Raw genomic sequence first — 23,639 nt, 5'->3', positions numbered from 1 at the left:
TCTCTTTATCTTGACCTGAAAACTATTTATATGTTTGCTTAGGTTCAATTTCCAAATGCATTGCAGTTGGCAAGGGTAAATGGTCCTAGAGTTACAAGTTCTACCGAAGCCACAGGGACACAGAGAAACAGCATCTTCCTCCTAGCACTTAATGAGCGTGACACGTTTATCTGAGTTTGGGGGAATACATTTTCAAATTGAACTGAAAAATAATTATGAAGTGCCTAGAATCCTTAAGTGCAACAGTATTTGTACATGTTTTTGAAATGAGCTGTCTTCTCCACTCCTGGCCAGTTTAATAGCTTAGCTCTAAAGAAGTGACTATGTTTAACTAGCAGTGACTAATTCTCTCTGGTGTTCTGGTTCTTAAATAAATAATTTATAAGTATGATAAATACAATTTTAAACTATATTATAGCAATTTACACTCATATAAACAAAATGTACTACTTCTTCTAATTGTGATAATATTTCTGGAGCTATATGTGAGTTGCTCCTGGTGGGTGGGGGGAGCAGGAAGGAGAAAACTGTGGTGACAGGCTAAGGCCACTTTTTGGTTGTACGTATCAGAACCTACTTTTTCCTGGGCCATGAATCTACATGACCTAAAAGTCTGGGTCAGCAGGTGCATTCACACACCTTAGGCTCTGGAGTACAAGTAACTGGGGCCCTTGACCCCTACAGTGAGAAATGTGAGGAAGTATCCCTCTCAGTTTCCAAGGGCCCAGTCACAGGACTCCTCAATCTTCATACTCAGCCTTACCCATGGACCCCCAGGATCACATCACCAACCTCTCCATTTGGTAGTCCTTTTCAAAACCCGTAAGACCATGAAAGAAAGCATCAGGACCAATTTCTTTTGTGACAAGACCTAGGCAATTTTTCCCCCCTATTTTGCCAAAGTCACAGGAATGGCAAATGTGCTTTGGTAGTCTGTCTATGGGCACGTCACTTTCATTTTCAGCACCCCAAGAATATTCACTTGTGACATGTGACACTAATCCCTGAAATTTTCAGAAAACATCATGTAAAGTTCACTGTAGTGTATCTGTTTTAATATTCTGAATGTTTTATAATACTTCTCATGCTTCCCACAAATCTATATTAGTTTAAAAGCAAAATACAAATAAAAAACAAACAGAAAGCCTTTACAAACTCTATGGTTCTTTTTGTATTTAAATTTATTTTTGCACTTCTGTATAGAACTTTAATTTCTTAAACTAAAAAGGCAAATTTTGACACTGACAGCAGATAACTCAGTTACTCTACTCCCCCAAATAAAAACAGATCTACTTCACTTTAAGCTACCATATACTCATTGAAGAATATCTTTGACCCTGTTGGGTCTGTTGAAAACTAGGGACACCCTCACCAGGAAAAAGGAAAACTCACAATTTTGCAAATAATATCAGGGAGTTTAGGGTCTTCCTAGAGTTTATTAACAGAATTTAATTTACAAACCCTTAGGAGGGATATCAAGTTTTCCTTCTTAAGGTAAAAAATTGTTTATGAAGTATTAAAATATATTTATAAGGGCCTGGTTCCCAATTAATTAGTTTTAATTATTAACTAATTTGAATGTTTGAAAAGGAAAATGAATGTCAAATCATCCTAGATGTCGTAACATGACTAAGTGAAAGTTGTTCAGTTGTGTCCGACTTTTTGTGGCCCCGTGGACTATACAGTCCATGGAATTCTCCAGGCCAGAATACTGGAGTGGGTAGCCTTTCCCTTCTCCAGGGGATCATCCCAATCCAGGAGTCAAACCCAGGTCTCCTGCATTTCAGGAGGATTCTTTACCAGCTGAGCCACAAGGGAAGCCCAAGAATACTGAAATGGGTAGCCTATCCCTTCTCCAGCGGATCTTTCCGACCCAGGAATCGAACTGGGGTCTCCTGCATTGCAGGCGGATTCTTTTCCAACCGAGCTATCAGGGAAGGCTCAACCTGACTAAAACCCTTTCTAATTGCCAATTAATGATTGGATGATCTTTAAGAAACATAGAATGTTTTATAACCTGACCTGACTAATTATAAAACATTCTATGTTTCTTAAAGATCATCCAATCATCAATTGGCAAGTCTGTGGCAGATTTAACTAGACAGCTGAATAAAAAGCACTTCAAATTATGAACCCACATTATTTTTTTGTGTCAAAAACAAAATCAATAAATCATCAGGGTTCTGATGTCTGAGTATCAGAATTAGGCAGATATGAGAGGATAATATTTGCTGAGAACCAGATGTGTGCTCAGAACCTTCCTCACATGGTCAGTGTAGGAGACGTTACCGTCCTCACTTCACAGAAGAGAGCTCTGAGGAAGTGAGACACCAGGAGGCACCGCAGTGGCTGGTCTGGATTTGAACTCAGAGAAATCTGACATAATGATTCATCGCTCTCCTTACAACAATTCTTCACCAAATCCTAAAGAAAAAGTGAAGCTATATTTTTTAATGTTTATAATTTGTAATATATCCTTATCTATATTCAGCATTGGTTTCTGCAAATGTTGTATGGCTGTATTTTAATAAGTATCATGAGAAGGTAGAAGAAGAGCAGGTGACTAGCAAAGCCGAGAAACATAACATACAGACGTAGAAGTGGATCAGCGTCAGAGGATGTGAGAGCTGCAAGAGACCTTCAGTTCAGTTCAGTTCAGTCGCTCAGTCGTGTCCGACTCTCCGCGACCCCATGAATCACAGCACGCCAGACCTCCCTGTCCATCACCAACTCCCGGAGTTCAGAGATCATCTAATTAAATATGACACAACTGAGGTCTAAAGAGAGGGTTGCCCAAAGTCATAAATTGAACTGGTTCACAAACTGAAACAAGAGTTCTACAATGCTGGAAGAGAGTGGATTGTGGGTCAGAGTGAGAAGAAAGATTCCAAGAGGCAAAATGCAGGAGAGCTACCAATGAAAACATGCTCTAAGTCTTCGTTTGCTGGCTGAGGAATGTCCATACTGGGCACTAACTAAATATCCAAGATGAAAACAGTTTGCTGCTGCTGCTGCTGCTAAGTCACTTCTGTCCGACTCTGTGCGACCCCATAGACGGAAGCCCACCAGGCTCCCCTGTCCCTGGGATTCTCCAGGCAAGAACACTGGAGTGGGTTGCCATTTCCCTCTCCAATGCATGAAAGTGAACAGTGAAAGTGAAGTCACTCAGTCGTGTCCGACTCTCAGCGACCTCATGGACTGCTGTATCTAAATAAATCTCTTATCAACTGGAGATTTTCTTGGACAAATATACTCCAAAGGGAAATCTATGGCAGTATGTCATTAAAACTTTACTCTGCATAGTAATACAAATGAGCAATATCTTTCAAAGTACCCTCACATTAATGATGTAATTTCATCTTCATAATGCTCAAAGTATTATTATTATGCTCATTTCATAGAGGGAACTGAGGTTAAAATAATCAAACCGCCCAAGGAAATATAACATTTCTATTGGTATATTAATTATATAAGAAACAGAAATCTAAGTCAAATGTTAAATTTGTTTGATCATTCATTCCAATAGTACTTATTAAAAAGGTAGCATGATAAAAATTTTCATTTAAGGAAATTTGCTGGGAACTCAGGGAACTCAAACCCGGGCTCTGTAACAACCTAGAGGGGTGGGAAAGGGTGGGAAGTGAGAGGGAGCTTCAAAAGGGAGGGGACATATGTACACCTATGGCTAATTCATGCTGATGTAGGGCAGAAATGAAACCAATATTGTGAAAGTAATTATCCTTCAATTAAAAATAAATAAATTTTAAAAACTCAAGCAAACAAAATCCCATTTAAAATATCACATGATCACTTTAAAAAATAAGACACATGAATACCACCCAGTAATATAACTATGAATTAAGCCTTGGGCTAAAATATGATATGCAAGTCATGACTTGCCTGGCACATGACATATAGTGTTGAAATTTCATTTGCATGGCCATTCAGTTCCAGTTTACACATTGCAAAACATATCAAAGTGAACTATACTAATTCTGGTCATCACTGAGTATAATGTCAAGCAATGCGAAGTGGTACTAAATTTAGTTCATTCATGTCCAGATGGGATTTTGTAGTCTTTAAAAAATTAATACATTTTCATTAGAGAGCATTAATTTACAGCAAGATTATCTTTGCTACAATTTAAAACACTAGATAGATTATTTACAAATACTTTACTATATTGCCTGTCAAAAGACCTCAATGAATGTCACATCCTGTCAACAACACAGAATGCTCTTGAATGTAAGACTTTATATATGAAGCTGTCTAATTTATCTGACAGGCATAACATATACATGTAATAATGATAGCAACTCTCTAATAATCTATTACAATTGTTGAACAGTTCACTTCAGCTACTGTTTAACATTACACTAAATGTTCCTGATACAGAAATACATAGTTTTGTCAATGAAGCAAAAATAAATACATGCTTAGTCTTTTCACTGATTCCAATTTTGCGTTACATCAAGATAGAAAAGTTTTTTAAATAGTACAATGCTATTATTTAGGCTCTATAATAAAGGTAATTATTTATTAAATGCACATATATTTACTTTCTTGAAAAACTGACTTTAAATATTTTCTTTTATTAGTTCTGCATATCACTATAGATAAAACACTATTCACTGGAATTAACTTATCTAAAACATATTTCCAGATTCTGATCTTAAGGAGATCTGTGGAGCATTCTTCCAAGAAGGGCCAACAGATAAATTTGATTCAAATAATCTTAAAGGTAAGCTTTAGGTAAACCAAAAAAATAAAGAGATTAACGTACTAATTCTCATCTTTAATTTGTTTTCCTAACCATTCAAGACCATTCTACTAAGAAAAATTTTTTCCTATCATGTTATGTTCTTTTACTTCCCCTAACATCTTATGAAGGACCCTATTCAGAACAAAATCTGATTATGCGGTTTTGGCCATGGATCCTCCACAGGACTTTCCCATATCCGCTCCCACGGACACTAACTCTAAGAAGCCAAATGTCTCTTGGCTCTATTCCCATGGAACTCAGAATTTTGGCATTACCTCTCCACTAGCCAAAAACAAAACATGTCAATACAGGAACGTTCGCCTACATCATGACATCAGATCTTCAAAATGCTGAGATAGGATTCTGAAAGTGAAAATCAAGCATCAAACACCAATTTACTGAGCAGACTGAAGTGACTGTGGGAGAAAACCCAAACTGTTAAATGGAAACAATCGGGCAGTCATTGAGGCAACTGCTTGGCTTGAGCTCCAAGAATATCTTCCTGAAAAGCCACATACTTCTCAGCAACTCAAGAAATGACCTGAGTTATGTAGCTGCCCACACACTGAGTAAAGGATCTACTAAATCATCACTATGAACAAAGCTAGTGGAGGTGATGGAATTCCAGTTGAGCTATTTCAAATCTTGAAAGATGTTGCTGTGAAAGTGCTGCACTCAATATGCCAGCAAATTTGGAAAACTCAGCAGTGGCCACAGGACTGGAAAAAGTCAGTCTTCATTCCAATCCCAAATAAAAACAATGCCAAAGAATGCTCAAAATGCACAATTGCACGCTAGTAAAGTCATGCTCAAAATTCTCCAAGCCAGGCTTCAGCAATATGTGACCGTGAACTTCCAGATGTTCAAGCTGGTTTTTAGAAAACCAGAAAAGGCAGAGGCACCAGAGATCAAATTGCCAACATCCGCTGGATCATGGAGAAAGCAAGAGAGTTCCAGAAAAACAACTATTTCTGCTTCATTGACTATGCCAAAGCCTTTGACTGTGTGGATCACAATAAACTGTGGAAAATTCTGAAAGAGATGGGAATACCAGACCACCTGACTTGCCTCTTGAGAAACCTGTATGCAGGTCAGGAAGCTACAGTTAGAACTGGACATGGAACAACAGACTGGTTCCAAATAGGAAAGGGAGTACGTCAAGGTTTTATATTGTCACCCTGCTTATTTAACTTAAACGCAGAGTACATCATGAGGAACGCTGGGCTGGAAGAAGCACAAGCTGGAATCTAGATTTCTGGGAGAAATATCAATAACCTCAGATATGCAGATGATACCACCCTTATGGCAGAAAGTGAAGAGGAACTCAAAAGCCTCTTGATGAAAGTGAAAGAGGAGAGTGAAAAGGTTGGCTTGAAGCTCAACATTCAGAAAACGAAGATCATGGCATCTGGTCCCATCACTTTATGGGAAATAGATGGAAAAACAGTGGAAACAGTGTCAGATTTTTTTTGGGGGGGGGCTCCAAAATCACTGCAGATGGTGACTGTAGCCATGAAATTAAAAGATGCTTACTCCTTGGAAGGAAAGTTATGACCAACCTAGATAGCATATTAAAAAGCAGAGACATTACTTTGCCAACAAAGGTCCGTCTAGTCAAGGCCATGGTTTTTCCAGTGGTCATGTATGGATGTGAGAGTTGGACTGTGAAGAAAGCTGATCGCCAAAGAATTGATGGTTTTGAACTGTGGTGCTGGAGAAGACTCTTGAGAGTCCCTTGGACTACAAGGAGACCCAACCAGTCCATTCTGAAGGAGATAAGTCCTGGGTGTTCATTGGAAGGACTGATGCTGAAGCTGAAACTCCAATACTTTGGCTACCTCATGCGACGAGTTGACTCACTGGAAAAGACTCTGATGCTGGGGGGGATTGGGGGCGGGAGGAGAAGGGGACGACATTGAATGAGATGGCATCACCGACTCGATGGACATGAGTTTGAGTGAACTCTGGGAGTTGGTGATGGACAGGGAGGCCTGGTGTGCTGTGATTCATGGGGTCGCAGAGAGTCGGTCACGACTGAGCGACTGAACTGAACTGAACTGAAGGCCATCTTGGGCTCTGAACCCAGCCAGGTGCTATGGGATAGCACAAAAGAGACCAAATTATTGGTTCCTATTTGTAGATGTTTCCTGGCAGCAAGTAAAATTGTCTAGAATCTATCAGGACCAATAACTTATGAATTAGTTAATTATAGTTCCTTATAGTCCTGCAGACGCGACGCGAGAGACGCCGGCCCCGGCGCAACGAACCACGCAAAGAGGCGCGGCCGTGAGGAGCTACCCCACGCCTGAGGCCAGGGCCGGAGGCCGAGAGGAGCTACCCCACGTCCAACAGGCGGTGGCTGCGCGGGCGCAGGAGGGCCGAGAGGAGCTACTCCACGTTCAAGGTCAGGAGGGGCGGCCTTGAGGAGATACCCCTCGTCCAAGGTAAGGTACAGCGGCTGCACTTTGCTGGAGCGGCTGTGAAGAGATTTTCCACGACCAAGGTAAGAGAAACCCAAATAAGACGGTAGGTATTGCTAGGGGGCATCAGAGGGCAGACACACTGAAATCATAATCACAGGAAACTAGTCGATCTGATCACATGGACCACAGCCGAATGTGGTCCAGTGGAGAAGGGAATGGCAAACCACTTCAGTATACTTGCCTTGAGAACCCCATGAACAGTACCAAAGGGCAAAATGATAGGATACTGAATGAGGAATTCTCCAGGTCGGTAGGTGCCCAGTATGCTACTGGAGCTCAGTGGAGAAATAACTATAGAAGGAATAAAGGGATGGAGCAAAAGCAAAACCAATACCCAGTTGTGGATGTGACCAGTGATAGAAGCAAGGTCCGGTGCTGTAAAGAGCAATATTGCATAGGAACCTGGAATGTTAGGTCCATGAATCAAGGCAAATTGGAAGTGGTCAAACAGGAGATGGCAAGAGTGAATGTCGACATTCTAGGAATCAGTGAATTAAAATGGACTGGAATGGGTGAATTTAACTTGGATGACCATTATATCTACTACTGTGGGCAGGAATCCCTTAGAAGAAATGGAGTAGCCATCATGGTCAACAAAAGAGTCCGAAATGCAGTACTTGGATGCAGTCTTAAAAATGACAAGATGATTTCTGTTCGTTTCCAAGGCAAACCATTCAATATTACAGTAATCCAGGCCTATGCCCCAACCAGTAACGCTGAAGAAGCCGAAGTTGAACGGTTCTATGAAGACCTACAAGATCTTTTAGAACTAACACCCAAAAAAGATGTCCTTTTCATTATAGGGGACTGGAATGCAAAAGTAGGAAGTCAAGAAACACCTGGAGTAACAGGCAAATTTGGCCTTGGAGCACGGAATGAAGCAGGGCAAAGGCTAATAGAGTTTTGTCAAGAGAATGCACTGGTCATAGCAAACACCCTCTTCCAACAACACAAGAGAAGACTCTACACATGGACATCACCAGATGGTTAACACTGAAATCAGATTGATTATATTCTTTGCAACCAAAGATGGAGAAGCTGTATACAGTTAGTGAAAACAAGACCAGGAGCTGACTGTGGCTCAGATCATGAACTCCTTATTGCGAAGTTCAGACTTAAATTGAAGAAAGTAGGGAAAACCACTAGACCATTCAGATATGACCTCAATCAAATCCCTTATGATTATACAGTGGAAGTGAGAAATAGATTTAAGGGACTAGATCTGATAGATAGAGTGCCTGATGAACTCTGGACGGAGGTTCGTGACATTGTACAGGAGACAGGGACCAAGACCATCCCCATGGAAAAGAAATGCAAAAGAGCGAAATGGCTGTCTGAGGAGGCCTTACAAATAGCTGTGAAAAGAAGAGAGGCGAAAAGCAAAGGAGAAAAGGAAAGATATAAGCATCTGAATGCAGAGTTCCAAAGAATAGCAAGGAGAGATAAGAAAGACTTCCTCAGTGATCAATGCAAAGAAATAGAGGAAAACAACAGAATAGGAAAAACAAGAGACCTCTTCAAGAAAATTAGAGATTCCAAGGGAACATTTCATGCAAAGATGGGCTCGATAAAGGACAGAAATGGTATGGACCTAACAGAAGCAGAAGATATTAAGAAGAGGTGGCAAGAATACACAGAAGAACTGTACAAAAAAGATCTTCATGACCAAGATAGTCACGATAACGTGATCACTGACCTAGAGCCAGACATCTTGGAATGTGAAGTCAAGTGAGCCTTAGAAAGCATCACTACTAACAAAGCTAGTGGAGGTGATGGAATTCCAGTTGAGCTATTTCAAGTCTTGAAAGATGATGCTGTGAAAGTGCTGCACTCAATATGCCAGCAGATTTGGAAAACTCAGCAGTGGCCACAGGACTGGAAGAGGTCAGTCTTCATTCCAATCCCAAAGAAAGGCAATGCCAAAGAATGCTCAAACTACCGGACAATTGCCCTCATCTCACACACTAGCAAAGTCATGCTCAAAATTCTCCAAGCCAGGCTTCAGCAGTATGTAAACCGTGAACTCCCAGATGTTCAAGCAGGTTTTAGAAAAGGCAGAGGCACCAGAGATCAAATTGCCAACATCCGCTGGATCATGGAGAAAGCAAGAGAGTTCCAGAAAAACATCTATTTCTGCTTCATTGACTATGCCAAAGCCTTTGACTGTGTGGATCACAATAAACTGTGGAACATTCTGAAAGAGATGGGAATCCCAGACCACCTGACCTGCCTCTTGAGAAACCTGTATGCAGGTCAGGAAGCAACAGTTAGAACTGGACATGGAAAAACAGACTGGTGCCAAATAGGAAAAGGTGTACGTCAAGGTTGTATATTGTCACCTTGCTTATTTAACTTATATGCAGAGTACATCATGAGGAACGCTGGGCTGGAAGAAGCACCAGCTGGAATCAGGATTGCTGGGAGAAATATCAATAACCTCAGATATGCAGATGACACTACCCTTATGGCAGAAAGTGAAGAGGAACTCAAAAGCCTCTTGATGAAAGTGAAAGAGGAGAGTGAAAAGGTTGGTTTGAAGCTCAACATTCAGAAAACAAAGATCATGGCATCTGGTCCCATCACTTCATGGGAAATAGATGGAAAAACAGTGGAAACAGTGTCAGACTTTGTTTTTTTGGGCTCCAAAATCACTGCAGATGCTGATTGCAGCCATGAAATTAAAAGACGCTTGCTCCTTGGAAGGAAAGTTATGACCAACCTTGATAGTATATTAAAAAGCAGAGACATTACTTTGCCAACCAAGGTCCGTCTAGTCAAGGCAATGGTTTTTCCCGTGGTCATGTATGGATGTGAGACTTGGACTGTGAAGAAAGCTGATCGCCAGAGAATCGATGCTTTTGAACTGTGGTGTTGGAGAAGACTCTTGAGAGTCCCTTATACTGCAAGGAGATCCAACCAGTCCATTCTAAAGGAGATCAATCCTGGATGTTCATTGGAGGGACTGATGCTAAAGCTGAAACTGCAATACTTTGGCCACCTCATGCGACGAGTTGACTCACTGGAAAAGACTCTGATGCTGGGAAAGGTTGGGGGCGGGAGGAGAAGGGGACGATGGAGAATGAGATGGCTGGATGGCATCACCGACTCTGTGGACATGAGTTTGAGTGTACTCCGGGAGTTGGTGATGGACAGGGAGGCCTGGCGTGCTGTAATTCATGGGGTCGCGGAGAGTCGGACACGACTGAGCGACTGAACTGAACTGATAGTTCCAGGGTCATACAAAATTCCAAGGAAGTTGCTTAGGACTGATGGGAAGCTAGCTGGGCTCCCATCTACCCATAGGTCAGGATGCATCTCTATGACTGGAAAAACTTGCACCAACTGGGATTCTCCTAGGGGAAGACCCTAACTGCAATGTCAACAGAGCTCTCTCCTTTGCTGATAGGGGAGGGTAGACTGTGAATAGTGAGCCCCACCTTGCTTTTACGAGATGTTTGAACAAGCAATCCTGGTACTGGCCAAAGAGAGCAGTGTTATTTCAGGGGAGAATTTGTGCCAAAGGCTGGAATATGGCTTTATATCTGTTGATACAACATGTATTGTGTTGACACACTATATCTGGTAACCGGGTACATTACCTGGTTAGTATTCTTGGGCCTCATATATCCTGCTCAGATTGGCAAGAAATAAACTACCCATGGAATCTTAGACAGGAAGCATGAACATTTATTTACAAGGGAGAAATACAATACATAGATATTTGTATCTCCACTTTTAAAATGAGGAAGTTGAGGTTCAGAGATGTTTGTGACCAAATGACTAAGACAGATGCAAACATGATGAGAGAAATACAAATACAGAACTAATACAACACTGTAAATCAACTATACTTAAATAAAAAAATAAAAAATTGCAAAGGGACCTACTAAAAAAAAAAAGGATCTACTCTCCTTACTATGCAAATAAATAAATAGATGTAAAAAGAGGCATACTAAATAGCACAGGGATCTATACTCAATATCTTGCAATAATCTATAAAGGAAAAGAATCTGAAAAGGAATATGTGCTCAATCACTCAGTCAGGTCGACTCTTTGAGACCCCATGGACTGTAGCCTGCTAGGCGCCTCTGTCCATTCTTTTCCAGGCAAGAATACTGAAGCCGGCTGCCATTTCCTTCTCTAAAAAAGGAATATATATATATATATATATATATATATATATATATATTCCACACACACATATATATATATTCCACATATATATATATTCCACACACACATATATATATATTCCACATATATATATATTCCACATATATATATATATATTCCACATATATATATATATATGTGGCTTCCCTGGTGGCTCAGAGGGTAAAGCGTCTGTCTGCTGTGCAGGAGACCCGGGTTCGATCCCTGGGTCGGGAAGATCCCCTGGAGAAGGCAATGGCAATGGACTCCAGTATTCTTGCCTGGAGAATCCCAAGAATGGAGAAGCCTGGCAGGCTACAGTCCATGGGGTCGCAAAGAGTCGGACACGACTGAGCAGCTTCACATCACATATATATATGAAAGAACTCAGCCTATGAAGTAGGGCATCAAAAAAGATCACTGTCTAAAACTTCTCTTTCCATCAAATTCATTTCCATCATAAGCTCGTGAGAGCTTTACAGGAGCGGGTATAGGAATAGGTTCTGGCTATATATATATAAAAGAGAACACACACCTGGAATGAACACAACATTGGAATTCAACTATACTTCAGTTAAAAAGGTAAAACAGTCAAAACCTCCCAAATGTAGAAGTAAAGTTATTAGTTCAGATGTGAAACTATTAGTTCAGATGTAAGGCTATTAGTTGAGTAAAAAAATATAATTTTCTAATTGTGAAACTGACAGCAGCTTTTATCTCAAGATTCCTGTGCTCTATCACCATTTCTGCTCTATAGAGGCACTGTGATATCAATGGGACCTGCTCTAATTATGCTTCTCACCTCCACAGACCTCACCCAGAAAATGATGAACAATATCCCCCTACTCTCAAGTCTGCAAATTTAGAGGATGAGTGTAACGTGATTCTCTTCTCTACGTCTAGTTCAGCCTATGAAGTAGGGCGTCAAGAAAGATCACTGTCTAAAACTTCTCTCTTTCCATCAAATTCATTTCCATCATAAGCTCATGAGATCTTTATGTGAGAGGATATAGGAATAGGTTCTAGCTATCCGAATCTATTTACTAATACTTCATATTTCATACCTGAACCCTAGACCCTTGAACTTAAAATTTTTCTAAATACTTTTTTTCTTGATTCTGATCTGAAAAGTACCTTCTATAAAAATGTAACCTTTTAACAAATCATACTGTTTATTCTAATAATAAAACTGTAAATTAAAATTACATACTATCTTTCACCTACAAATCCACTAAATTTTTATATTAAAATCTAGTGTTATTAGTAAGATGATCAGCAATAAACACTCTAAACATTGCCCATAGAAAGGCCCTGACCTGTTGCCTTCCAATATTTAATAAAATCCTTAAAGTTTCTACAGAATAATTTTAATTCTAAAATTTTATCCAGAGCTTCCCCAGTGGTTCAGTTGGTAAAATTTAATCAAAGGAAAACAAAGATAAAAATATTTACATGAAATCACAGTGCTATTTACTATTTTTAAAATTGGAAGTTATGTCTCCAACAAGAAATGGTTACATTGATTATGATAGATAACAATAGCATGTATGCATGATAAGTGCTTTCAGTCATGTCCAGCTCTTTGTGATCCAATGGACTGTAGCCCCTCAGGTTCCCCTGTTTATGGGATTCTCCTGGCAAGAATACTGGAGTGGATCTTCCTGACTCAGGAATTGAACCTGCATCTGTTATGTCTCCCGAATTGGCAGACAGGTTCTTCATCACTAGCACTACCTGGAAAGCCCATAATATTAAAATTTAAAGACAACTTGAGGACACAGCAAACACCATGGGGATGAAAGTGAGATGCAGAAAGAATCTAGGTCTTCACTGATATTATTGAGATACTGATCTTACTGTACCTAGAGCTGCCTTACATCTGGATTTATATAATTGATTTTTCTACTGTTAAAGCCATATTTGAATTGGGGTTTCTATTATTTACAGCTGAAAGCATTCCAAATAAATAAATATGTATATATAGCATGCGTGTACATACAAGGTACATATGATTATCTTTAATTTTTTTTTATGTTTGATGGCTTGATAGTTCATTTCTTTTTTTTTTTAATTTATTTTTTTTTTCAATATTATATTGGTTGGTTTTGCCATACATTGACATGAATCCGCTCCGGGTGTACATGAGTTCCCCTTCCTGAACCCCCCTCCCACCTCCCTCCTCCCCTTATCCTCTCTCTGGGTCATCCCTGTGCACCAGCCCCGAGCATCCTGTATCATGCATCGAACCTGGACTGGTGATTCATTTCACATATGATAATATACATGTTTCAATGCCATTCTCCCAAATCATCCCACCCTCACCCTCTCCCACAGAGTCCCAAAGAGTGTTATATATACCTGTGTCTCTTTTGCTGTCCCGTATACAGGGTTATCATTAACATCTTTGTAAATTCCTTATATATGAGTTAGTATACTGTATTGGTGTTTTTCTTTCTGGCTTACTTCACTCTGTATAATAGGCTCCAGTTTCATCCAACTCATTAGAACTGATTCAAATGCATTCTTTTTAATGGCTGAGTAATACTCCATTGTGTATATGTACCAAAGCTTTCTTATCCATTCATCTGCAGATGGACATCTAGGTTGCTTCCATGTCCTGGCTATTATAAACAGTAATGCAATGAACATTGGAGTACATGTGTCTCTTTCAATTCTGGTTTCCCCAGTGTGTATGCCCAGAAGTGCGATTGCTGGATCATATAGCAGTTCTATTTCCAGTTTTTTAAGAAATCCTCACACTGTTCTCCATAGTGGCTGGACTAGTTTGCATTTCCACCAACAGTGTAAGAGGGTTCCCTTTTCTCCACACCCTCTCCAGCATTTATTGCATGTAGACTTTTGGATAGCAGCCATTCTGACTGGTGTGAAATGGTATCTCATTGTGGTTTTGATTTGCATTTCTCTGATTATGTGGGATGTTGAGCATTTTTTCATGTGTTTGTTAGCCATCTGTATGTCTTCTTTGGAGAAATGTCTGTTTAGTTCTTTGGCCCATTTTTTGATTGGGTCGTTTATTTTTCTGGAGTTGAGCTGAAGGAGCTGCTTGTATATTTTGGAGATTAATTCTTTGTCAGTTGTTTCATTTACTATTATTTTCTCCCATTCTGAAGGCTGTCTTTTCACCTTGCTTAGAGTTTCCTTTGCTGTGCAGAAGCTTTTAATTTTAATTAGGTCCCATTTGTTTATTTTTGCTTTTATTTCCAATATTCTGGGAGGTGGGTCATGAAGGATCCTGCTGTGATTTATGTTGGAGAGTGTTTTGCCTATGTTCTCCTCTAGGAGTTTTATAGTTTCTGGTCTTACATTTAGATCTTTAATTCATTTTGAGTTCATTTTTGTGTATGGTGTTAGGAAGTGTTCTAGTTTCATTCTTTTACAAGTGGCTGACCAGTTTTCCCAGCACCACTTGTTAAAGATACTGTCTTTTCTCTATTTTATATTCTTGCCTCCTTTGTCAAAGATAAGGTGTCCATAAGTGCAATCAGAACAGAAAAAGACAGAAAAGGAATCCAAATTGGAAAAGAAGAAGTAAAACTTTCACTGTTTGCTGCCATGATCCTCTACACAGAAAACCCTAAAGACTCTACCAGAAAACTACTAGAGCTAATCAATGAATACAGTAAAGTTGCAGGATATAAAATCAACACACAGAAATCCTTTGCATTCCTATACACTAATAATGAGAAAATAGAAAGAGAAATTAAGGAAACTATTCCATTCACTGTTGCAACGAAAAGAATAAAATACTTAGGAATATATCTACCTAAAGAAACAAAAGACCTGTATATAGAAAACTATAAAACACTGGTGGAAGTAATCAAAGAGGACACTAATAGATGGAGAAATGTACCGTGTTCGTGGATTGGAAGAATAAATATTATGAAAATGAGTATACTACCCAAAGTAATTTATACATTCAATGCAATCCCCATCAAGCTACCAACGATATTTTTCACAGAGCTAGAACAAATAATCTCACAATTTGTATGGAAATACAAAAAACCTCGAATAGCCAAAGCAATCTTGAGGAAGAAGAATGGAACTGGGGGAATTAACCTGCCGGACTTCAGGCTCTACTACAAAGCCACAGTCATCAAGACAGTATGGTACTGGCATAAAGACAGAAATATAGATCAATGGAACAAAATAGAAAGCCCAGAGATAAATCCACGCACTTATGATTATCTTTAATTTTAATAGATGTTGCCAATTTGTACTCTGTAGAGATTGAACCAATTTATATTTCCATTAATAATGCATGATTTTACTATTTTCCTGCACCCTCATCATTCTTATTTCTGGCATGAGAGGTAAAAAAAAGGTATTTGATCATGGTTTTAATTGCATCTTTTTCTTATTTTGAGTTAATAATCTTTTTATATTTAAGGATTATTTGTACTTGTTTTTCTACTAATTATTTGCTTTTATCCTTTGTTTATTTTTTCTATTAGGTTGTGAGTATTAAAACAAAACCTGCAGTGGAAACAGTGTCAGACTTTATTTTTTGGGCTCCAAAATCACTGCAGATGCTGATTGCAGCCATGAAATTAAAAGATGCTTACTCCTTGGAAGGAAAGTTATGACCAGCCTAGATAGCATATTAAAAAGCAGAGACATTACTTTGCCAACCAAGGTCCGTCTAGTCAAGGCTATGGTTTTTCCTGTGGTCATGTATGGATGTGAGAGTTGGACTGTCAAGAAAGCTGATCGCCAAAGAATTGATGGTTTTGAACTGTGGTGCTGGAGAAGACTCTTGAGTATCCCTTATACTGCAAGGAGATCCAACCAGTCCATTCTAGAGGAGATCAATGCTGGGTGTTCATTGGAAGGACTTATGCTAAAGCTGAAACTGCAATACTTTGGCCACCTCATGCGACGAGTTGACTCACTGGAAAAGACTCTGATGCTGGGAGCGATTGGGGGTAGGAGGAGACGGGGACGACAGAGAATGAGGTGGCTGGATGGCATCACCGACTCTGTGGACATGAGTTTGAGTGAACTCTGGGAGTTGGTGATTGACAGGGAGGCCTGGCGTGCTGTGGTTCATGGTGTCGCTAAGAGTTGGACATGACTAAGCGACTGAACTGAACTGGGGAATTACCTGGTGGTCCAGTAGTTAAGACCAAGGGATACAGTAAAAAAAAATTAGCTGTAACTATTTATTCCCAGATTGTCATTTGTCTTTTGATTTGTGGTTCCATGTTTTTTTAAATATAGAATTTAAAATATTTGCATGATGCTATATATTTTAGTCTTTTTTGATTTCCATTTATTTTCTTTTTGGTCATTCTATGCAACTAACAGGATGTTAGTTCCCTGACCAGGTATTGAACTTGGGCCATGGCAATGAAAGTGCTGAGTCTTAACCACTGGACTATCAGGGAATTCCCTGGTTTCCAACTCTTAGTCATACCTAGAGATTTCTACAGCATATGTTTATATTTTTAAATGTTATAATTTCTTCTAACACATTTATGGCTTGTTGATTACTTTTGAAATCTTTAATCCAGCTCAACTCTATTTCATCATAGAGTGAAGGTAAGAATCCAATTTATTTTTCTTCAGATGACTATCCATTTGTCACCATTTATAATACTGTCTTTCCCCTAGTGATTTGGAATATGGAAGGTGCTTAGTGGACACTTGTTCTGACCACATGGATCCTTAGATCCAAAAAGTCATTTTTAGAGAATTTAGCAATAATACTAATAATAATACTATTAATAATACATGATCCTACCTCATGCATCGAGTTGATTCACTGGAAAAAAGTCTGATGCTAGGAAGAATTGGGGGTTGGAGGAGACGGGGACGACAGAGAATGAGATGGCTGGATGGCATCACCGACTCGATGGACATGAGTTTGAGTGAACTCCGGGAGTTGGTGATGGACAGGGAGGCCTGGCGTGCTGTGATTCATGGGGTTGCAAAGAGTCGGACACGACTGAGTGACTGAACTGAACTGAACTGAACTGAGTATCAAATCAGTCACCTTCTCGAAATCGAACTACAAACAAGTACAGATGAATAGGAAAACAGTAGCATGATTGATGATGACACGGTTTCTGTCAAATCAGAAATGACCAGATACATTTATGCATATTCATATTACCTCATTTATTCATTAAAAATTTAAGTCTACTATCATCATATTTTAATTCCTGCTTCGCCTTAGGTATGGCATTAGGTATGTCCATAACAATCAAGTCCCTCCAGGACAATGTCCCTTACTTCTACTAAAGCCAAAATCCCTTTTCCCCACAACTCCAAAGGAAAAAAATGACACTCCCCTACTCCCTCAGTCACAAAAAATATTCTCAATCATTCAGCCTCCTGAAGAAGAAATATTGTCCCTCCAGTGTCATCAGAGGGGAGGGCAAAAAAATGATTCAGGATGTCTCTGGTATTTTTTCTCTGAAATAACATATTAATTCTGTTCATATTTGTGTGATATCCTATCAGATTTTATGCATCCACTGAATCCTAGGTGCCACTGCAGGAACTGTAGCGGGAGGAGAGGAGAGGAGTAAATCATGGTTCTTTCTCAAGGAATGCACAGGCGAGGGAAAGCAGAAAAGCACACAGTCAACTTTAATGAAATGTGACAAACGGTTTTCACAGGGTGCTGTGGGAGAGGAGAGGAAGTCATCTCACCATGCTGGGAGTTCACTGAAGACTTAAAAGGAGAAATTGATGTTAGATGTCTTTAATAATGAATAAAAGTTTGATGGGTGAGTAAGGAGAAAAAGACAAATGAGGAGAACAAAGAAGGAAGGGCATTCCAGAGCAAAGTACCCCCCCATGACACATATACACATGAATGCAGCCGTGAAAGAACATGATGGCTGCCAGGTCCTGCGAGTATTTCAGAATGGTTGGAGGGGTGGGGCCTTGGACAGTGAGTGACAAGCCATGAGGCTCTAGGGGTGACAGAAAAGACCGAACCAGAACATGCTTTTTATATCTTTCTGTGGAGCTTGTACTTGATAATGTCAGTGATGAAACATTCTAAGTAGGGAGCAACATGGTTAGAGGCAAGTTTAAAAAAAAACAAAACAATGCTTCTTTTTTTTGAACTTTGCAACAGGTTTTTATTTTTGCTTTATAATCTATTACAGTGTTCGAAACCTAAAGAAATACATTTTTTTCTTCAAATTTGGATGTGCGTATAAACATCATTTGTCTGGACTCAGCACACTCTATGCCATGATTTTTTGACCCATATCTGCTCCAAAATTATGAAGCTTTGTCTGTCTGTCCACGGACTCTGAGGAACATGGAAGACAATAGCAAGAGAAAAGAAAAAACATTTTAAACAACGTACTTAAAATTTTATTGTGCCAAGTACCTCCTTTTCGATGTCTGATCAAGCCTCTTTATCCCTTTTCAGAATAGTGATTTAAATTATTTTTTGTTTAAATAAATGGTTTAAAATGTAATACATAATTATAAAATATTTAAATGTGTCATATAACAAAATCTGATAGCACAGAAACTTACTAAAATGAGCAACATCTAGCAGTAGAAGTAGATGTCATAGAACATCCATCATAATTTACGAGTAGTGATGTCACCAAAAGGAGCTGATATGCAAAATACATAAATAGATCATATATTTCATTATCAGAAAAACAAACAACTTGATATTTAAAAATGGGCAGACCTGAATAGACATTCTGTGAAGAAGATACACAGATGATGAACAGGTACATGAAAAGATGCTCAATATCACTAATCATCAGAAAAATCCAAATCAAAACCACAATGCGATATCACCTCACACCTGTCAGAACGACTGTCATCCAAAAGACCATGAGCAACAGATGCTGCTGAGGATGTGGAGAAAACACTGTTGGTGGGGAGTGCACATTGGTTCAGTCACTATGGAAAACAGTATGGAGGTTCCTTATGAACCTAAACGTAGATCTATCAAATGATACAGCAATTCCACTCCTGGGTATATATCTGCGGAAAATAAAAACACTAATTTGAAGATACATGCACTCCAAAATTTATAGCAGCATTATTCACAGTTGCTAAGATATGGAAGAAACATAAGTGTCCCCTGATAGATAAATGGATAAGATGATGTAATATATATAGATACAATGGAATATTGCTCAATTATTTAAAAAATAAAGTTTTGCTATTTGAAACAGCATGAATGGATCTGGAGGGCACTGTGTTTAGTGAAATAAGTTAGACAGAGAAAGACAAATACTGTATGTTATCATTTGTATGCAGAGGAACCAGAGATCAAATTGCCAACATTCACTGGATCATAGAGAGAGCAAGGGAATTTCAGAAAAAATATCTACTTCTGCTTCATTGACTAAAGCCTTTGACTGTGTGGATCACAACAAAGTGTGGAAAATTCTTAAAGAGATGGGAATACGAGACCACCTCACATGTCTCCAGAAACCTGTAAGCGGGTCAAGAAGCAACAGTTAGAACTGGACATGGAACGACTGGTTCCAAACTGGGAAAAGAGTACGACAAGGCTGGATAGTGTCACCCTGGTTATTTAACTTACATGCAGAGTACATCATGGGAAAATGCAGGCCTGGATGAATCACAAGCTGGAATCAAGATTGCTGGCAGAAATATCAACAACCCCAGATATGCAGATGATACCACTCTAATGGCAGAAAGAGAAGAGGAACGAGACAGTCCCCTGTTGAGGGTGAAAGAGGAGAGTGAAAAAGCTGGCTTAAAACTCAACATTCAAAAAACTAAGATCACGGCATCTGGTCCCATCATTTTGTGACAAACAGACAGCAAAAAAGCCGAAATGGTGACAGATTTTATGGCCTTGGACTCCAAAATCACTGCGGATGGTGACTGCAGTCATGAAATAAAAAGACGATCACTCCTTGGAAGAAAAGCTATGACAAACCTAGTGCTGATGTGCTGTCGTGGCCAACTCTCTGCGACCCCGTGGACAGTGGCCTGCCATGTTCCTCTGTCCATGGAATTTTCCAGGCAGGAATACTGGAATGAGTTGCCATTTCCTTTTCCAATGACAAACCTAGACAGTGTATTAAAAAGCAGAGACATCACTTTGCCAACAAAAGTCCGTATATGGTTTTTCCAGTAGCAGTGTATAGATTTGAGAGTTTTACCATAAAGAAGGCTGAGCACCAAAGAATTGATGCTTTCGAAGTGTGGTGCTGGAGAAGAATCTTCAGAGAGTCTCAAGGACTGCAAGCAGATCAAGCCAGTCATTCCTAAAGAAAGTCAAGCCTGAATATTCATTGGAAAGAGTGATGCTGAAGCTGAAGCTCTAAAGCTTCGCCCACCTGATGCAAAGAGCTGACTCATTGGAAAAGACCCTGTTTGGGAAAGATGGAAGGCAAAAGGAGAAGGAGGAGGCAGAGAATGAGATGGTTGGATGGCATCACCAACTCAATGGACATGAATTTGAGCAAACTCTGGGAGACAGAGAGGACAAAGGAGTGTGGCGTGCTATGGTGCATGGTGTCTCAAAGACTTGGACACAACGTAATGACTGAACAACAATGTGGAATCCAAAAAATAAAAATAAAACAAACAAATCAATATAACAAAATAGAAACTGACTCACAGATATAGAGAACAATCTAGTGGTTAGTGGGGTGGACAGGAAAGACAGAAGGAGGGGATTAAGAGGTGCAAACCACTACGTGTAAAGAAATGTTACAAGGGTATATTACACAGACAGGGAATATAGCCAGTATTTCATAATAAATAGAGTATAATCTACAAAAATACTGAATCACTATGTTGTGCATAAACTAACATATTATTAATCAACTATAGTTCAACAAAAATAGGTTAAATAAACAAAAGTAGTCATTAGCATATACGAAATAATTGCAACAGCTACAGCTTGATATGAAACATTCGCGATTTTTTTGGTGACATGGTAACAGATATTATGAATAGTTTTGTGCCTTCAAGCCTATATTCAAAATGGAAAGAAATGCCAATTTTAATTTTGTGAGCATAAAATAAACATGATTTTTCTAATCCAATTCTCAGATCTTCTGAATTGTGCACAAAAGTATTAATTAAAGGTGGAAATAGGGACAATGAATTCAATTATAGATCTGTTTTACTAGTCTAGAGGAGAAGTAATGATGGTATGAGTAGTAACAGCTAATATACTAATAAAATGGAGCAATGACTATACTCTGGGTACTGTTCAAAGTGCTTTATGTGGTATCTCATCTGCAGAGTTAGGGCCATTATTAACCCATATTTTTACAAGCAAAGAGACTGAAGCAGAGAGAGTTAAGGAACTTTCTTCAGTTCGCACAGCTGGTGAGTAGCAGAACTAGGTTTTGAGTTGGGATAGTCTGACTCCAGAACGTCACTCTTATCCACTACTGGGACAGTAGAAACAGTGGTAAAAACATACGAGAAGCAAGTGGGAAATAGGGTGAACAGGACATGGAGAAGCAGGAGAGCGGGGCATCTAGAGAAGTGCAGGTGGAGGGTACTGTAAAAATACTTGCCACCCACTGTTCTGTCCTTCTTGGCAATTCCTCCCTCCCTGCCCTCATTTAATCATTAAGGGTAAATCATGAGGGTGAGAATTATTGCCCCCAGAAAAGTAAAGAAAATACTAACTAGAAATTGAGATATGATATTATTTTTTCTGGACCAAGAAAGAGAGAAAGGGAGTGAGAAAGGAGAAATCACATCCAAATAATCTTTCTCCATTTTGAGAGTCTGAGCATGGCTGGAAGAGGTAAGTAAAGTAGAAAAATTCAGATGAATCTGAGTGAATCCAAGAATATCGGCGCTGGTGCCCGGACTCCTATGCAGCACGGGAAGTCAGGGAGCTTTAAGAGAGTTGTTCTGCTTGATATGGTCCCGCATCTGATATGATGCTACAGGAGTTGAGCCACAGTGACTAAGAAGGTACCTAAGCTAAGAGCATCCACAGTGGACCTGAACTCTCCGGATTGTTTCTGAGAAAGTATCCAGGAGCCACCCAGTCTCCAAAAGAGGACAGTTAGTTGAGTGTGTTGCTGGACTGACTGCTGGGTATGGTGAGGATGACAAAGATCTCTTAACTGAAGGCAGCAGCGTTGCCATCAGCAGCACCTGTCCACACAACGCTCCAAAATCCAGGTGAAATCAGCAGGGGCCTTACACACAGGATGCTCAGTTAGCAGGGAGCCTTGCAGATCCATCAAGAGGGGATGATAAGGCCCTGAGACCAGGCAATACAAACCATGTCAAGAAGAAGGCTGGGAGGGAGGACTAGAAAACCCTTCTGCAGAGACAGGCAGCTGGGTGAGCCTTTCTGCTCAGATTCACTTAGAGAAGCAGAATAGGAGGAGGGGGAGAAACTTCCTGCAGTGAGAAATATTGAAAAAGTGCCCTCCCCCCAAAAAAAAACCCTAAATTTTTTTAATATTTAATTTAGTTGTATTTTTTAAATTGTGGTAAAAGAAACCTGTACATAAAATTTACCATCTGAGCATTTTTAAATGTGAATTTTGTTAAGTTAACTATATTCACATGCTATGCAACAGATCCCGCTCCTCACCACTCCCTCCTGCAGCCTTTGGTCAACACTATTTTCTGCTTCTATGAGTTTGAGTACTTTATATAAGCAGAATATAAGTGGAATCATACAGTACTTACCTTGAAAAAGCCTAAAAATTTCCCTGGAAAACTGAAAACGTTGATTGGCAAACTCAAGCATTTTTCATCATTAGAAGGAGAGGAGGTTTATAAACAAGGTGAGAGCAGTTAAAGAAAACTAGATCTCTTCAACCCCAGTTTGTGACCATTACAACTCCAGTCACATCACAGGCCCTAAGAAAGAAAAGCGATTCATCAGACTCTGGAGCTAGAGTCTCAGATTCAAGAGCAGCATTGAGTATCAGCTCTGAGTCATGCCTCTTGTGAAGCTAACATTGCTCAACTAGGGTTTTCTTAGTCCTTTTAAACTGTTAATTTCCACAGTACTAGCTGTTGGTATTCCTTCTGCCCTGGCTTTGGAGCTCATTCTCTAGCATTTAAGACTTTAGTTGTCTCTACCCACTATTCCAACCATCCCTCGAAAAATCTCAGTACTTTGAAAATTCAAAGTCCAAGCAAAGGTCCAAGTTCCGCACAGCATTTTTTCCCTTCAAGTTTCTGGCTCTGGCTTCAGGCTGACTTGGATCTCTAGGATTTACAATCATTCTTTGCTGCAGGTGTAGGCTGCATCTAAAATCTTGGGC

This window comes from Moschus berezovskii, chromosome 2, assembly GCF_049115385.1.
Source record: "Moschus berezovskii isolate FMDL1 chromosome 2, NW_MosBer_1.0, whole genome shotgun sequence".
In the NCBI taxonomy this organism is placed as follows: domain Eukaryota; kingdom Metazoa; phylum Chordata; class Mammalia; order Artiodactyla; family Moschidae; genus Moschus; species Moschus berezovskii.
Note: the sequence above shows the minus strand (reverse complement) of the source record.